General features: G+C 39.2%; 2 long non-coding RNA genes across 2 annotated transcripts; both read right to left on the bottom strand.

Annotated features, from left to right (window-relative positions):
* Positions 1 to 4381: 4381 nt before the first annotated feature.
* LOC118414238 lies at positions 4382 to 7093 on the bottom strand. The gene is made up of 3 exons (XR_004830925.1): positions 6975 to 7093; positions 5124 to 5203; positions 4382 to 4827 (listed from the first exon to the last, which is right to left on the bottom strand). It is a non-coding gene; the product is annotated as an uncharacterized LOC118414238 (long non-coding RNA).
* A 2285-nt stretch (positions 7094 to 9378) lies between these two features.
* On the bottom strand, positions 9379 to 11028 carry LOC118414263. Its single transcript, XR_004830929.1, has 3 exons — positions 10840 to 11028; positions 10606 to 10709; positions 9379 to 10317 (listed from the first exon to the last, which is right to left on the bottom strand). It is a non-coding gene; the product is annotated as an uncharacterized LOC118414263 (long non-coding RNA).
* Between the last annotated feature and the right edge of the window lie 3654 nt (positions 11029 to 14682).

Raw genomic sequence — 14682 nt, 5'->3', positions numbered from 1 at the left:
TATATGACATATGACATCATGGATTGAGTGCATCTGGTGTGATAATTCTTGACACTAGAATAGTGTACCTCAAAAGAAATAGTCACAAAGGAAAACATTACCCATCCCAATTGACTATGATCAAACGATGACGTTTGATCTATATATGCCAAATCAAGAAACAAAAGCAAGCCTTCTCTCCTTAAGCTTATGCGGTATTCATGCCAGACAAAGACGTTGCATCTTTTATGGTATGAACAACTCGCGGTACAGCAATGTAAGATATCATTCGGAAACATCATTCTATCGATTTTAACATGATCAAAACGTCATGTTTGTACCTCTTGGCCCTGGCCTGGCTTCGGCTTTGTGCCCCCAGTGTTAGTGTTCGGGTTTGGGTCGGACATGCTGTCTGATTTTCTGTAAGATGTAAACAAATAGTAAATATCACTTTCATATGTGAGTGGAATTACAAATGAAATACATGTTAAAGTCAAGTTTTAGCTCAAAATATACAAAACCAACTTCACCATAACAGCACAACGGTGCATGAAAACCCTTTCGGTCTCACTAGAAAACCTGCATTTTATTATGGCGCCTTGTAGGACTAGTTCAATTATTTGTAGTCAATTCTTTACAGGTCATGGCCTTTTGAAATCAATGAGCGAGAGGGTCAAAAACATGCATATGGACCAAGGAGGGTTTTTTTTCAACCTCCTTGTATGGACAAAGCCAGGAGGTCGTCTTTGACACTTTCCCTGTAATGTTTTAAATCAGCAGTATACAAATTACAATATGATATACGAAGGTTTCACAACCGAGAGCACCGACGTGAACCATAAAGTTCTGATTTCAGGCCGGGCTTCTTTCTTACCCAAATATGTTCCCCATCACCTAATGATATTTAGAGGCCACCACCTGCAAAGATATAAAACCGTTTGTGATCTGTCATCATTGATCCTGGAGACAGCCACAGTGGTCGTTGAAGATTCGATTGTGTTTGAAGAAGGTTTAGCATTGTACTATGATTACTAACAACACAGGTGAGCTTTCTCCGTTTGTGAGTTTCTATGGATATCCATTTAATCATAAGGGCTTTTATTATGCCATTACTTTACAGTGCCTCAATATAGGAGGTTCTGTGTGAAGCAGAGGACTTTGGTATATACTACTGGCCATGAGTCCAGCTGGCATTGTGCAATGCTTGCCATATACTCTGATGGCATTTGAATGTAGTCCCGCTTTCAACATAAATGTACCATGTCGTCTTCATTTACACGCATGCGCATGGAGACAATGTACCAGTCTACACATTTGCCGCTGCCTGCTGTCAATCACTGATTCAGCCCAAGAACGGCCTAACCCTTACACCCTGGCAACAAGAACAACTTTGCGGATAAACAAACAAACAAAGAACGAACTTGAACAAAACGGCTAGCACAAATAACGGTACCACAATATAATATTTCCAATTTGACTCACAACGACAAAATAGAATACTTGCTTGTACATTTGTCATAAGAATCGAAAAGATATTGCCATATCTATATTTACTATTGTTCAGTACAGAAAAACAGGAACTGCAACTTTACCCGATACTGAAGTGGGGCTTTCCATATACGCACCACGATGATAGCGTCGTACGGTACGAACACAAATTCTAACGGAAGCGAGGCCTGCACTTGTACGTTCTTAGGATCTTAGAATTGTGATAAGTCCTCTACAGTATTGAAAATCACCACGCATTATGTCTTCGTTTTAGTATGGAATTGCATGACGGTTCGATATCCACAAGAAAGCGATATCTTAGGTAAAAAGTCTCATTGCTCTCATTCTATTTATTTATTTATTGGTTTTTTATTTTTTTCTCATTCTATGGTCTTTGAAAATTGTATACAATTATATGATGCATGTATAGATTAGTTTAAACTGTTACAACTAACAATGATAGTCAAATATAACGACAAGAAATCACACAATATTGATGGCGCATAAGATTCCAGCCGTGCATAAATTCGTACTGCGCACTTACAAATTTCCCAGTTAGTAATGGGACTCCCCATTACACTTTCAAATTTCCCAGTTAGTAATGGGACTCCCCATTACACTTTCAAATTTCCCAGTTAGTAATGGGACTCCCCATTACACTTTCAAATTTCCCAGTTAGTAATGGGACTCCCCATTACACTATGAAATTTCCCAATTAGTAATGGGAGTGCCCATTACATCACCGCGCACGCACTATGTATTGTTATAACTTAGCAACAAGTGAACAAAAGCAAACAAAAAATTGACATTAAATAAATCTAACGTCGAGATCACCCGTGACATCAAGTAAATTAATTCTCTTCACCATGGAGTATGATATTCCGTGGTTATTTCTTTACTCTCGCCACGAAGTCACGTCATGTAAAGTAAAAGTCTAGATGCCTTCACTATGAACACCGACGGAGCAGAAAAGAGGAACTGCAAGTTTGATATCGATCATGCGGGATTTTCCACTCGCACTTGTCAAGTTTTAGCGAAACTTGCTTCTAACGTACTTTAAAAGGCGCAGACTTTAGACTCAGTTGTTCTTATAAATTCTGAGGGCATGTGCATAGCACAACATGTAGTTATTAGAAAGTTTACGCTATTTGTATCTACCAGATTTAGGACAGGAGGAGATTTGTACCTCCAAATGTTACGAACCTAGCGACAGAAATCCCACTTCAAGAATCCAACACGGGTCATATTATTGCATGAAAAAGACCCGCCACCGGTCGTACTTTTGACAGGATAACATTTTGGTACTTTTTTCGTCACTGATACTTCCTTAGGGGTCAAAAACCATGTTCTAAAACCACTCATTGTAAAGTATTGAGATTGAAAGAAAAGTTACAGCAACGCAAGAACCTGGTGACAAAGTCTGAAAGTGTCAAGAATATAAGATTTACCTGACGTTGCTGGTTCACCGAAGGAAACTTTTTCTTAACTGCGCAGCACAAGTCCACAACAGGTGCCGTTACCTGACAACAGATACCGCTCTCCCTCATACATGAAGCTATAATCATTGGTGTGAAGATCAATGATTGGTTAGGACATGCACGTGATCGAAGATAAGATCTGCTGGTTGGTTTATAAAAACTTTCAAAGCACGAACACTCGATCAAGTTGAGACTTGCCTTGGTAAAATCTGGCTTCCCCCTGTGCACAATACATCTAAATACACGAGGGGAATAACCTCATTCCAAGTTATGAGGTAACTTGCGCCTTGGAAGTACTAGTAAGAGATTCAAATTCAGATGTTCATAATTATCTCATTTGGTAAGAACTATTCCATGAGTGTGGCAGGTCCTCTACCCGCTGGGGGAGGAGGTACAATATAATTGTGCGTGAACCTGGTCGTGGGCAGCCTCTGTAATATGCTGGCCCTGCTCAGCATATTACAGAGGCTGCCTTATAAACGTTGAAGTCAAAGGATATATAAGTGCAAAGCGTATAATGTATTCATTTCCGTGCCTTTGCACGCAAGGTGACACGCAAATGGGTGTAAGGTCAGCCACTGAAGTGCAATGAACTTCCTTAGACGATGAAAGCAGCCACAAACATCTAAGCGTACGATTTGAAATATGATTGACCTCTGACCTCACCTTACGACCTCAGCTTACGAATAGGCATTGAGTTAGGATTGATCCGCCACGTTTTCCATTTGTATAGTTTGTTGAGATGCCATGTATATATTCATGTTATATGTTATGTGTATTTTCAAGGGCCAACAGAAAAGAAGTAGCAATGATATGGACCTCCCTAGCTGTATAAAGCAGAAACAAACAAACAAAGGACCGAGAAGGGAAACTCCCTGACTCGTAACTCATTAGCTAGCCGTCTCATGTGACATAAAAGTAAGCTCGCATTTTACGTTTGTGGTCGTTTTGTATACATGTAGATGTTTGCTAACCATCACATGATCACATGATCTTTGTAAAAAAAAAAGGAATATGCATGCTTCGTTATAATGTCAATGTTTGTTGCTATATTCACTTAGAAATATACCATTAGTAGGATGTAACGCATGTCCTGTCGAAAGTGATTGGCCTTCACAGTACGCTATAGACTTTAATCTGCAACGGATCGGAAGAACTAAGCTGGTGAAATCTCATTTGATTGGTTACAAGTTTCAGAATGACTCAACATTGGCTTGCAACGGATCTGAGTTTACATCAATACACCATAAACTAATATACGCTTATAAGGCTTACTGAACAAGAGTAGAAAGGGTGAAGTTACAAACGCTTGGCATTACCGGTCTGGAAATGGAGTGTTCTCATAGTGTGAATCTGATTCCTCATCTGTTTGTGTATTGTGGGACACGACACGAGGCTAACATAAGGTTTTAGAAATGAATACAGGGGTCTCGAGACAGAAGGAAGTCCATGTCTTTATTCTAGCATCATAAAAGTTGCTACATTTATAATGATGTTACTAGTGAAGGGTGACCATCCTGATCCTGTTACAAACAGTCTAGAGTCTAGAGTTTTTTATACTATGTATAACGTTATTTTTTAAGGCTGGTGTTGTGTTCTCATGTAGCGAGTTAAGAAATAACACAGATGTTGGTTTGACCACCGCTGATCTAACGTAGATACATGTATATGCTGTAAGTTTGCTCTGACAGTTCTCGTTATGGCATCTTGACTACATAATGGTCACGTTGTGTGTCTCATCCTTGATTATCAGCCAGGCCACTTAGATGATACCAGTTATTACGAGATGCATGGAACTTGACGTGTAGGAGCAGGAGCGCTACATCGGGTTCCTGTCCCTCGGTGGATCCGGTTTGGGATCTGTAGGGTTTGTGTCGGTACCCTATGACAGAGAGGGATAAGCTTAGCAAGAACGCACGTAATGGGGGAGGGCATACTCATGATATTATGGGTTTTGGTAATGACAATAATGGTTGTGATACAATGCAATATCAGCACAATAAAAGTAGGAGCTTAGAAATCCCCCAATGTCCCACTTTTAGTGCTCAAAGTACACGTGGAGGGGATTCCATTTGTGCTGATAAACGCATAATACGTCTGTATGGTCCACCCTTCACGGTTTTAGCAACAAGAATTAAAACGGTCGGTATACTGATTGAATAGTTGGGTAATGTTTACCTTGTCCTTCTCTTTCTCCTGTCCTGACCCTTTGTCTTTATCGTCAGGGTTAGGCATGGTGTCTGGAGCTCTGGTCCGTACTGTATAATATAACCAGATATAAAACATTACTGTGCAGTAGTTTCTAAAAACAGTAGCTAAAAGTGTGAACAAAAGTTGCGAACGTGTATGCGCAGATGACGATACTGAGTTGCATTACCCACTTGCAATGTTCCCAGTTACCACTGGGATTCCCCGCCACCTAGCTACCAATGATGGATCAAACCTCCAAAAAATCTTTATTGACACAACAAAAGTACACATCCATACAGTCTTCTTCAAGTATACACACAAACAAGTAAGACAATACAATTGAACTGACCTACGCACACGTATGAATAAATCAACATTATGAGTTTAACGTTTTTTTTATACTACTGATCCTTAAGTCTAAATATGATGTATAGATTTGTCTGTACACAATAATGGTTGTCGTCTTCTAGAATGCACTTGAATTTATCGATATATATAGGATAGAATGCATTACATTATTTTGAGCGAGCGGAAATATATGTGCCGTGTAGTCTTGACTTACAGCTAAACTGAGCGTGCATGCTTCACGACAGAAAAGTGCAAAAATAGAACTGTCCAGCTTTGTATGATAGGGTTACATTTAGCGCCAACGTGTGAGGAAAATTCTTTTTTTTTGTGTGTGGAAAGCGCACTCTTTTAGCCTCGCAAGAAAGTTCCAGCCTGTTCTCATAGCTGAATTTGCATGGTGCTCCGACACTTAAACTACTAAGACGGAGTGCATATTGATGGTGCATCAAATTCTAGTCATGCAAGCCTGCCTGCCCGGACTTGTATTTCAGGTTTACAAAGTTCCCAGTGAGCAATGACATTCCCCGTTGCCTTGCCTTCAGCCATTGACGTCATCGACCCACAATGCAACGTTACATCCTAGCAACAAGCTTAAGCCAGGAGGAAACAACAAGTAACCAAAAATTAACAGAATCAGACGTATTTAGCGACACAATTACTCGCTATATCAAACTAGACTACGTTCGCTTCGATATGGAATAGAAAAAAAACTAATATTCATTTCTACACTGAATTGACGAAAAGCCCTGACTGGAAGGGATATTCCCCTTTCTTCACAGACTTAGTAGGTGCAAAAAGAGTAACTTGAAGTTACACCCAGGCGGGATTTTCCACCGGTTTAGTTTAGAGCTAAAACGACACAAACTGAACCTCTCAAACATGTCAAAGCGTATTCTCTAGTGGGTAATGCGCGTGTAGCTGGACGTTTCCCTACCAACACCCCCTTCCCGCACACACATTTTTGTTGTACACATTTTGCTCTGTTTATTCAACAGGGCGTTGGCTGTTTCTGGTAAGGTAACATTTTCATTAAATCTAATAGAAATCCGTAAATGACCAAAAATTGCACATTATAGCAGATGCCTTAAGAATTCACTCTATAGGGCAAGATTTGGGAATTTTTTTCCTGGTAAAATGTTAAGAAATATGCACAAACAAGTACCATTAACTTAACTAACCGAAAGCTGAGATTTGTTCTTAATTTTGCCGGAATTTTTGACGAAAATATGTCACTATAACTATAGAGCTGGTTTTGCTGTTAAAACCAAAAAAACAGCGCTTTGACGCCTAAATTTTGCCAACAATTTTAATGGCAGTATGGTACTTTTCCGTCAATAGATCAATAAGTGGTACATGTACATACGTGGCATTACAATTGCCGCCTAAACTTGCAAAACATCGTCCGAAACTACATGGAGTAATGTTTTGAGCTACGAGGCAGATCAATATTAAAGTTACAACAACATAAGAAACAACAACTTCAAGCCATACCTGACGCTGGTTCACCGACGGAGGCCTTTTTGCAATCGCAGGAAAAACAGTGCTGTGCAGCTCGGATAGCAGGTGCCGATACCTGGCAAAATCTCGATCATATATACGTATTCGTTAACATCGCTGATTGGCCAATGTATATACACGTGACTATTTACAATCCCAAGCTTTATTGGTCGTGATAAATCGGATGATCAACTCAAAGCGCCGTAAACAGGTTCAATTCCAGACTTGCCCGGGTACAATCTGGTTTTTCCCTTGTGCGCAATCCATTTAAAATTGTGAGGGGAACTACCCCATTGCACGTCGTCTGAATAATGTTTCGAATAGAAGTAATGCTGATCGATGATTAGTTCAAAGTTACTTTCCTAGTAGAGGAAAGCAACTCCGGCTGTTTTTCTAATGCGTTTTATCGGTCTTTCTATATTGTCAGGTTATGATTACTTAGTATGTCAACCAGACAAAAGAAAACTTGACAAAATAGAAACTCCAATAAAACGTCTTCAACGTCCAAAACCAGTCGGAGAGCCTAATAACATCTGCTTGGAGAGTAGTTCAATGTATAAATCCCGCACTTCAATGATACCTTGATACTGCTGTATCAATCCTAAAACACTCACTCAAAACACTAGGGGAGGTTCGACAACTTAGGTATGCCAAAAAGTATTCTATGGGTACAGATTACAGAATATCAACACCCTGTACATCGTTACAACTTGTCGACGGTGTTTGTATGTGTGTCTCTGTGTGTGTATGTGTTTGTTTATGTGTGCGTGCGTGTGTGCGTGCGTGCCTTTGTGTGTGTGTGATACGTGCGTATGTGTGCGTGTGTGTGTGTGTATGTGTGTGTATGTGTGTGTATGTGTGTGTGTGTGTGTGTGTGTGTGTGTGTGTGCGTTTGTGAACAGTAGAGTGTGTTAAGAGAAAAAACAAAGTGTGACTTTATCACTATATCAAGCGAGTACAGTCAAACCTGTCTATAGCGGCCACTCAAGGGACCGGACACATTTGGCCACTATAGACAGGTGGCCTCTGTATAGAGGTGGTAACTTGTTGATAAAATACCCAAGGGACCGACAAAAAGTGGCCACTATGGACAGGTGGCCCCTCTGTAGAGGTGGCCCCTTATACAGGTTTGACTGTATATCTCAGTTTTACTTTCGATCAAAACGTGGAAACTGGACGGTTCCTTCACCAGGATGCTACTGTTGTATATCTAACAAACCTTGGTGGGAACTCACAACAAACAAAGACCTGTCTGTACCCTATCTCTACTGAAGTCAGGCGACGCCGGATAAGCCTTGCTGGACATGTTACTCGACACGAAGACCCAGCCGGTAAACGGCTCCTTTGGACCCCAGAAGCAAAGAGGGGAAGGGGCCATCCGTACTTTTACGCTTAAGGTATCTCGGTCGGCTAAATTGGCATTTTGACCTTCCATTGTTTTCTTATTAATGAATTAAGAAAGAATGGAGCCGTAACGAATGTTGATAGATGTGCATTAGAGAATTCTAAGTCTGATTTTTTGGGGGCCGAATTGATGACGTCATCATTTTTATTATCTCTGATATTATTTTTTTCTATGACAAAATACAGCACTTTGGTACATACCACTGTAATGAAACTTCGTTTTTCGTTGCATAATGATGGAAGCTACAATCGTAGTGTTGCGCAAATTGATATCTACTAACGATCTGCAGTTATTAAGAAGTAAATTTTTTTAATTAGATGAAAACAAACATTTTCTAATTACTACAGATCAGTAGTAGATAGCAATTTGCGCAACACTACGATTGTAGCTTCCATCATTATGCAACGAAAAACGAAGTTTCATTACAGTGGTATGTACCAAAGTGCTGTATTTTGTCATAGAAAAAAATAATATCAGAGGTAATAAAAATGATGACGTCATCATATCGGCCCCCAAAAAATCAGATTTAGAATTCTCTAATGCCCATCTATCAATATTCGTTACGGCTCCATTCTTTCTTAATTTATTAATAAGAAAACAGTGGAAGGTCAAAATGCCAATTTAGCCGACCGAGATACCTTAAGAACTTTATTGAATCAGAGATTGGACTATGTGGTAGCGACGTAATGTTGACTGTAATGAAGAGTGATATAATGTACTGGAAATTTTGTTCATGCTACAACTTAATAAGAGTATGACTATGTATGTGTATGTTATGTATTTCGCGTGGCCTATTCATAGTCGGGTATTTCCGGCGGTTACATCTCATCGGAACTACTTGGGTCGTGTCCAAATGTAAACAAGGAACGAGTATCAAGTTATAGTCACGTCTCATGTCTCTGTTCGTTTTGTAGGTGTTCACTGGTGAGCAACAGCATATAAATTACAGGTAAGTAAAAGAATACAGAATAAATGTATCACGGGATCATCCGATGTTTTTCCCTGCTCAAGTAAGTTTTCATGTATTCAACGCCATAAGGAAATCATGAAGAAGAGTACAACTCGTACAGTTTTCGGCACGCAAATGTCTTTCGCTTATTAGTTGGATTGGAAATGTAAGATTCTTAGCACACATTAAATATTTCTGAACAAAAACAATTTATTATTACATTGTCAGTTCTTGTTGATATGCTCACTTTGAAATTTGCTCTTGGTAGTGTGCAACGCATGCCCTGTTGAGATTGTAATCGATAGCTATGCAATGCTAGTAAGTCGTGAAATCGAGGTGGTTACACATATACAGCACGTCACGCTCAAGTACTTTGTAGGACAATAGCCGAAGCAAAACATGGGCACGGCACATCTGTAGTCAAATGGCAACTACATGTATGTTGCATTGCTGGTGTTAACTTTTTCCTGGAGCTAACAGTAGACTCTTTAAACAATGTTCTTGCGACGTGAAATTTAGCCTAAAACAATCTATGCTACTTTAGATTTAGTTCAACTGTTCAGTAGTTTATATTTAGTGCAGATTTAGTTCAGCAGCCCAGCAATCAAACAGTTCAGCAGTCCACCAGTTCAGATTTAGTTCCGTCAGCAGTCCGGTGTAAAGCCAGCAGGGGGCGTTACCAGGACTCGAACTACCTAGTTTCCAAGCAAATCCTACGGTACCATAAGATACTAGTAGTAGCAAAGATGGCCAAGGAGTATAGCCGGCCAAAGGGAGTCAAACGGACATCGGAGCGTAACACTCCTAGGCCGGCTTCACTCCTCTGCCAGCATTTGATACTATCTTATGCTACCGTAAGATCTGCTTGGAGATTATACAGAAGCCCTTCATTTCTTCTTGGGCTCCTGGTAACGTTCGTTGTTGGGGTTGAGCTGGTTGGAGTGGTTGTCCAGGTCGGGCTTGGTTCCAGTTCCGCTGTAGCCCTGCAAAATACAAGTTCATACTTGGGTACAAGCGGCGAAAAATAGGAACAGGAACAAGTTTGTTGATCGTGTAATGTTAAGATTAACGACCATTCAATATTGCAAGTCAGGTTATCACCTCCATCAACAAGGAAACAAAGGTTTGCTTTAAAAACGAATTCAAAATCTCCTTCTGGAATAGGTAGTACAATCATACCAGGAACTATTTCCCAATTCATTCACATTTAACGTTTTTCATTCTGACGTTTACCGTGAAGACAGAATCACAGCTAGCTGTTAATGGCTCACCTTCTCGTGCCCCTGGTACAGTTCGTTGTTGGGATTATCCTGGTTGGACTTGTTGTCCAAATTAGCCTTGGCCTCGCGGTCGGACATCTTCGATTTTGCTTGGTCTGAAATACACATTTTGTTACTCTCTTTTAAGAGAAAGTTGAAAAACTGCACGTGGAAATAAGAGAGGGGTGATGATATTGGTTGCATCTTAAAATTGAAATTGCAAATATGAGAAAGAAATACATGTACCTGTTTTCTGCTTGGCACCTGTTCAAAGGGGAACAGCTTCGACTCGCTTTCACACAGTTGGCAGGACTTTCTGTTGTCAGCCTTAGCACTAAGAGTAAGTGTGGGGAATATATGTGCGGTGACGGCGTTTATATACTACCCGGAACTGTAGCATTACGTATGGCCTATTCATGGTCGGGTTTTTCCGAGGGCGTCACAACAACAACAGCAGTTGCTGATTGGTTACACCTGTCGCACCTGACACTTAACATTGTCATTACCTTCGCCAAGAAGGTTATATTTTGGGTAGCGTTTGTATGTGGGGGTGTATGTGTGTGTGTGTGTAGAAGACCAGCATAACTCGAGAATGCCTGGATGGATTGTATTGATATTCGGTCTGTGGGTAGGTCTTGATAAGACCTGGAAACGATTAGATTTTGGGCTCTCTAGCGGCCTGTTACGGTACTGCAGCAAAACTTCCTGGTTTGATATCTCGAGTTCTGGACATGCTGCGGCTAGGATTTTTGAGTGGTAGACAGCTCTTGACGCCGAGAGTAAGTGGTATAAGTTTTGGGCCCCCTAACGGCTTGTTTCGGAACTGCAGGGCAGGTTTATTGTCAGCCTTTGAAAGGGAATAACTCAAGAAGGGATTGACGGATTGTCATGATTTTTGGTATGTAGATAGCTTAAGTGATGCCTCATATAATTACATATTAACTATGCAAATTGGAATTTAATTTGCATAATCAATTAGGAAATCGTCTAAACACGCTAAATTCAATTATAGGACCATTGCAATATGCCACATTCATAACTGAGAAAGAGAAGAATATTGGCAGATATATATTATGCAAAATAAAGACATAATTTGCATAATTAATGAGAAAATGCTATAATGTCATTGTGGTAAATGACGGAAACCCCTTACTTATGTAATACAGCGCCCTAGCAGCAGATTTAAAAACTGCAGGCATTTCCGCTACACTAACCTGCTTTGAAGTCGGATCAAGGGGACTCGTCACGCCAGAGAACAAGACCAGGCTTAGAACACTGTTCAAAATAGTTAAAGCTAAACCACCGAAGACTCTGTTCACTGATATAAGCCGCATTGCCTTGTTGTCGTCATACGCTATTTGGAACTCACGCCACGAACCGTATTGGGAGTCAGAAACGCTATTGTGTATGTAGAAACCCACAAGGCTGAGAAATGTAGAGCATTTATATTGACATTATTGACGACTGAAATGTTGTGATTTTAAATCAACTTTAGACAAATTAAAACCGAACTAAACTGAATACAATGTTTTTAAAGTAATGATAAGCAATACCCACAATGTGCAATACTATTTATGTTATGTCCTATGTCTTATGTCCCCCTGCATGTATGGCCAGCAATGACCATCGTGTCCTGGGCTCTGTGTACCTGTCTTTACTATGAATAATGACATGCCGAATTTTGCTTCTTTGCACCGTTGTAGATCTAACAAAACAGGTGGTGGAGTATCGATCTTAATACATCAAAGTTTCGAGTTCATTGAAAGAAATGACCTTTGCATCCAGTCAGAAGAAGACATGGTTGAATCCCTATTCATAGAAATATCACCAGCCTCTCATACAACGGGAAAAGGAATTATATTAGGTTGCATATACAGACCACCAAATACTCATATTAAAAATTTTATAAGCAATATTACAACATCGTTAGATATGATTAACAAAGAAGGCAAAACTTGTTATATTTTCGGTGACTTTAATATAGATCTTCTCAAACATGAAAGTCACTCTTTAACCACAGATTTTCTGAACACAATGTACTCGTGCACATTCTACCCTATGATAACTAAGCCCTCCAGAATAACGAATAGATCAGCTTCTTTGATAGACAACATTATGACAAACTCTATGACAAATCCTCATTCAGCAGGTCTTCTTGTTACAGACATATCAGACCACTTACCGGTATTTTGTATAACAGATTTTGAATTCAGTAAAAAACAAGGAGAAACAATAGGTCAACGCCGTTGCTACAGAAATTTCGATAAAAAAAATATCAACGAATTTAAATCTCTCTTATCTAAAGAAAATTGGGAATCTGTCTATAATAACACTGACGCAAACGCTTGTTACTGTAATTTTGTAAAGATTTTCAATACTCATTTTGAAAAATGCTTCCCTTTAAAAACTATCTCAACAAAAAAGAACCTGGAGAGTAACAACAAAGGCTGGTTTACAAAGGGATTACGCAAGTCCTCTAATGTGAAAAACAAGCTCTACAGGAAGTATTTAAAGAACCCCACACCAACAACTTTACAAAAATACAAAACTTATAGGAATAAATTTAATGGTTTGATTCGCACGTCTAAGAGGCAATATTATCAGGATAGGTTTACAACTGTGTCAAACGATATACGCAATACTTGGAAACTTATAAATGAACTACTTAACAGAAAAAAGGCAAGTGCTACCCTTCCCTCAAAGTTTATGGATGGAGAAGACGAGATAACTAATCAACAAAACATAGTCGACAAATTTAATGATTTTTTTGTGAATATTGGCCCTTCTTTGGCAAACAAAATCGACAAGACTGACCATTCACCCTTATCCTACCTGCAAAATGAATATCCCGCCATCAGTTTGTTCGATGCGCCCAGCACAGCGGAAATTCTTGACATAATTCTTAATCTAAAAAATGCAGCACCTGGAAAGGATGAAATCAAGGCCTCACTATTGAAACAGGTGGCTTCAGAAATTGTAGAACCCATTACATATGTCTTTAAAACTTCCATTGAAACCGGCAAAGTACCCTCTGATTTAAAAGTAGCCAAGGTCATCCCTCTTTACAAATCTGGAAATCCCTGTCTGTTCACAAACTATCGCCCCATATCTATATTACCTGTATTTTCAAAAATCTTAGAAAAAGTAGTATACAAAAGAATTCTAAAGCACCTAGATGATAACAATATTCTATATGCACACCAATATGGCTTCCGGAAAAACTATTCAACTTATATGCCCCTTCTACAACTCATAGACAAAATTACGTCAGCCCTGGAAAATAAAGAATTCACAATTGGAATATTCCTAGACCTTTCTAAAGCGTTTGATACAGTCGATCACAACATATTACTTGGCAAACTCAACTCATATGGTTTCAAAGGCTCTGTCCTTCAGTGGTTGAAAGATTATCTGTCAGAGAGAACGCAGTATGTTTCTAATAACAGTTTTGTCTCGTCCCAGAAATTTGTAACATGTGGTGTCCCGCAAGGCTCCATACTAGGACCTCTTTTATTTTTGATTTATGTAAACGACCTACCCATGATATCAGAGAAATTTTTCGCTTTACTATTTGCCGACGACCCAATCTTTTTATTTCGCATAAAAATTTTGATACACTTATTTCAACAATAAATGACGAACTTTGCAAATTAAATCAATGGTTTAAGTCAAATAAGCTGTCCCTAAATATAGACAAAACAAATTTCATAATTTTCACAGGAAGAAATAAAAAATACAGTAAAGAAATGGCTAAGATATACATAGAGAATAAACCCATTAAACATGTAAGTAATGCACGGTTTCTAGGAGTCGTTATAGATGAAAAACTCACGTGGAAATTTCACATTGACATTATTTGCAAGAAAATTTCTAAGAATATTGGTATCATAAGAAAAGTTGCAAATTGTCTATCTCGTAAAATATTTATGACTCTTTACCACAGCTTGATATACCCCTACTTAACATATTGTAATATCATCTGGGCTAGTACTTACACTACCTCAATAAAACCTCTGCACCTGCTACAAAAACGTTTTGTTAGAATTGCTTCAAATGCCTCATTTATAGCAAACTCAGCAGCTTTGTTTC

Source organism: Branchiostoma floridae, chromosome 4 (genome assembly GCF_000003815.2).
Source record: "Branchiostoma floridae strain S238N-H82 chromosome 4, Bfl_VNyyK, whole genome shotgun sequence".
Lineage (NCBI taxonomy): Eukaryota > Metazoa > Chordata > Leptocardii > Amphioxiformes > Branchiostomatidae > Branchiostoma > Branchiostoma floridae.
Note: the sequence above shows the minus strand (reverse complement) of the source record. Positions and strands in the feature narration are given on the sequence as shown.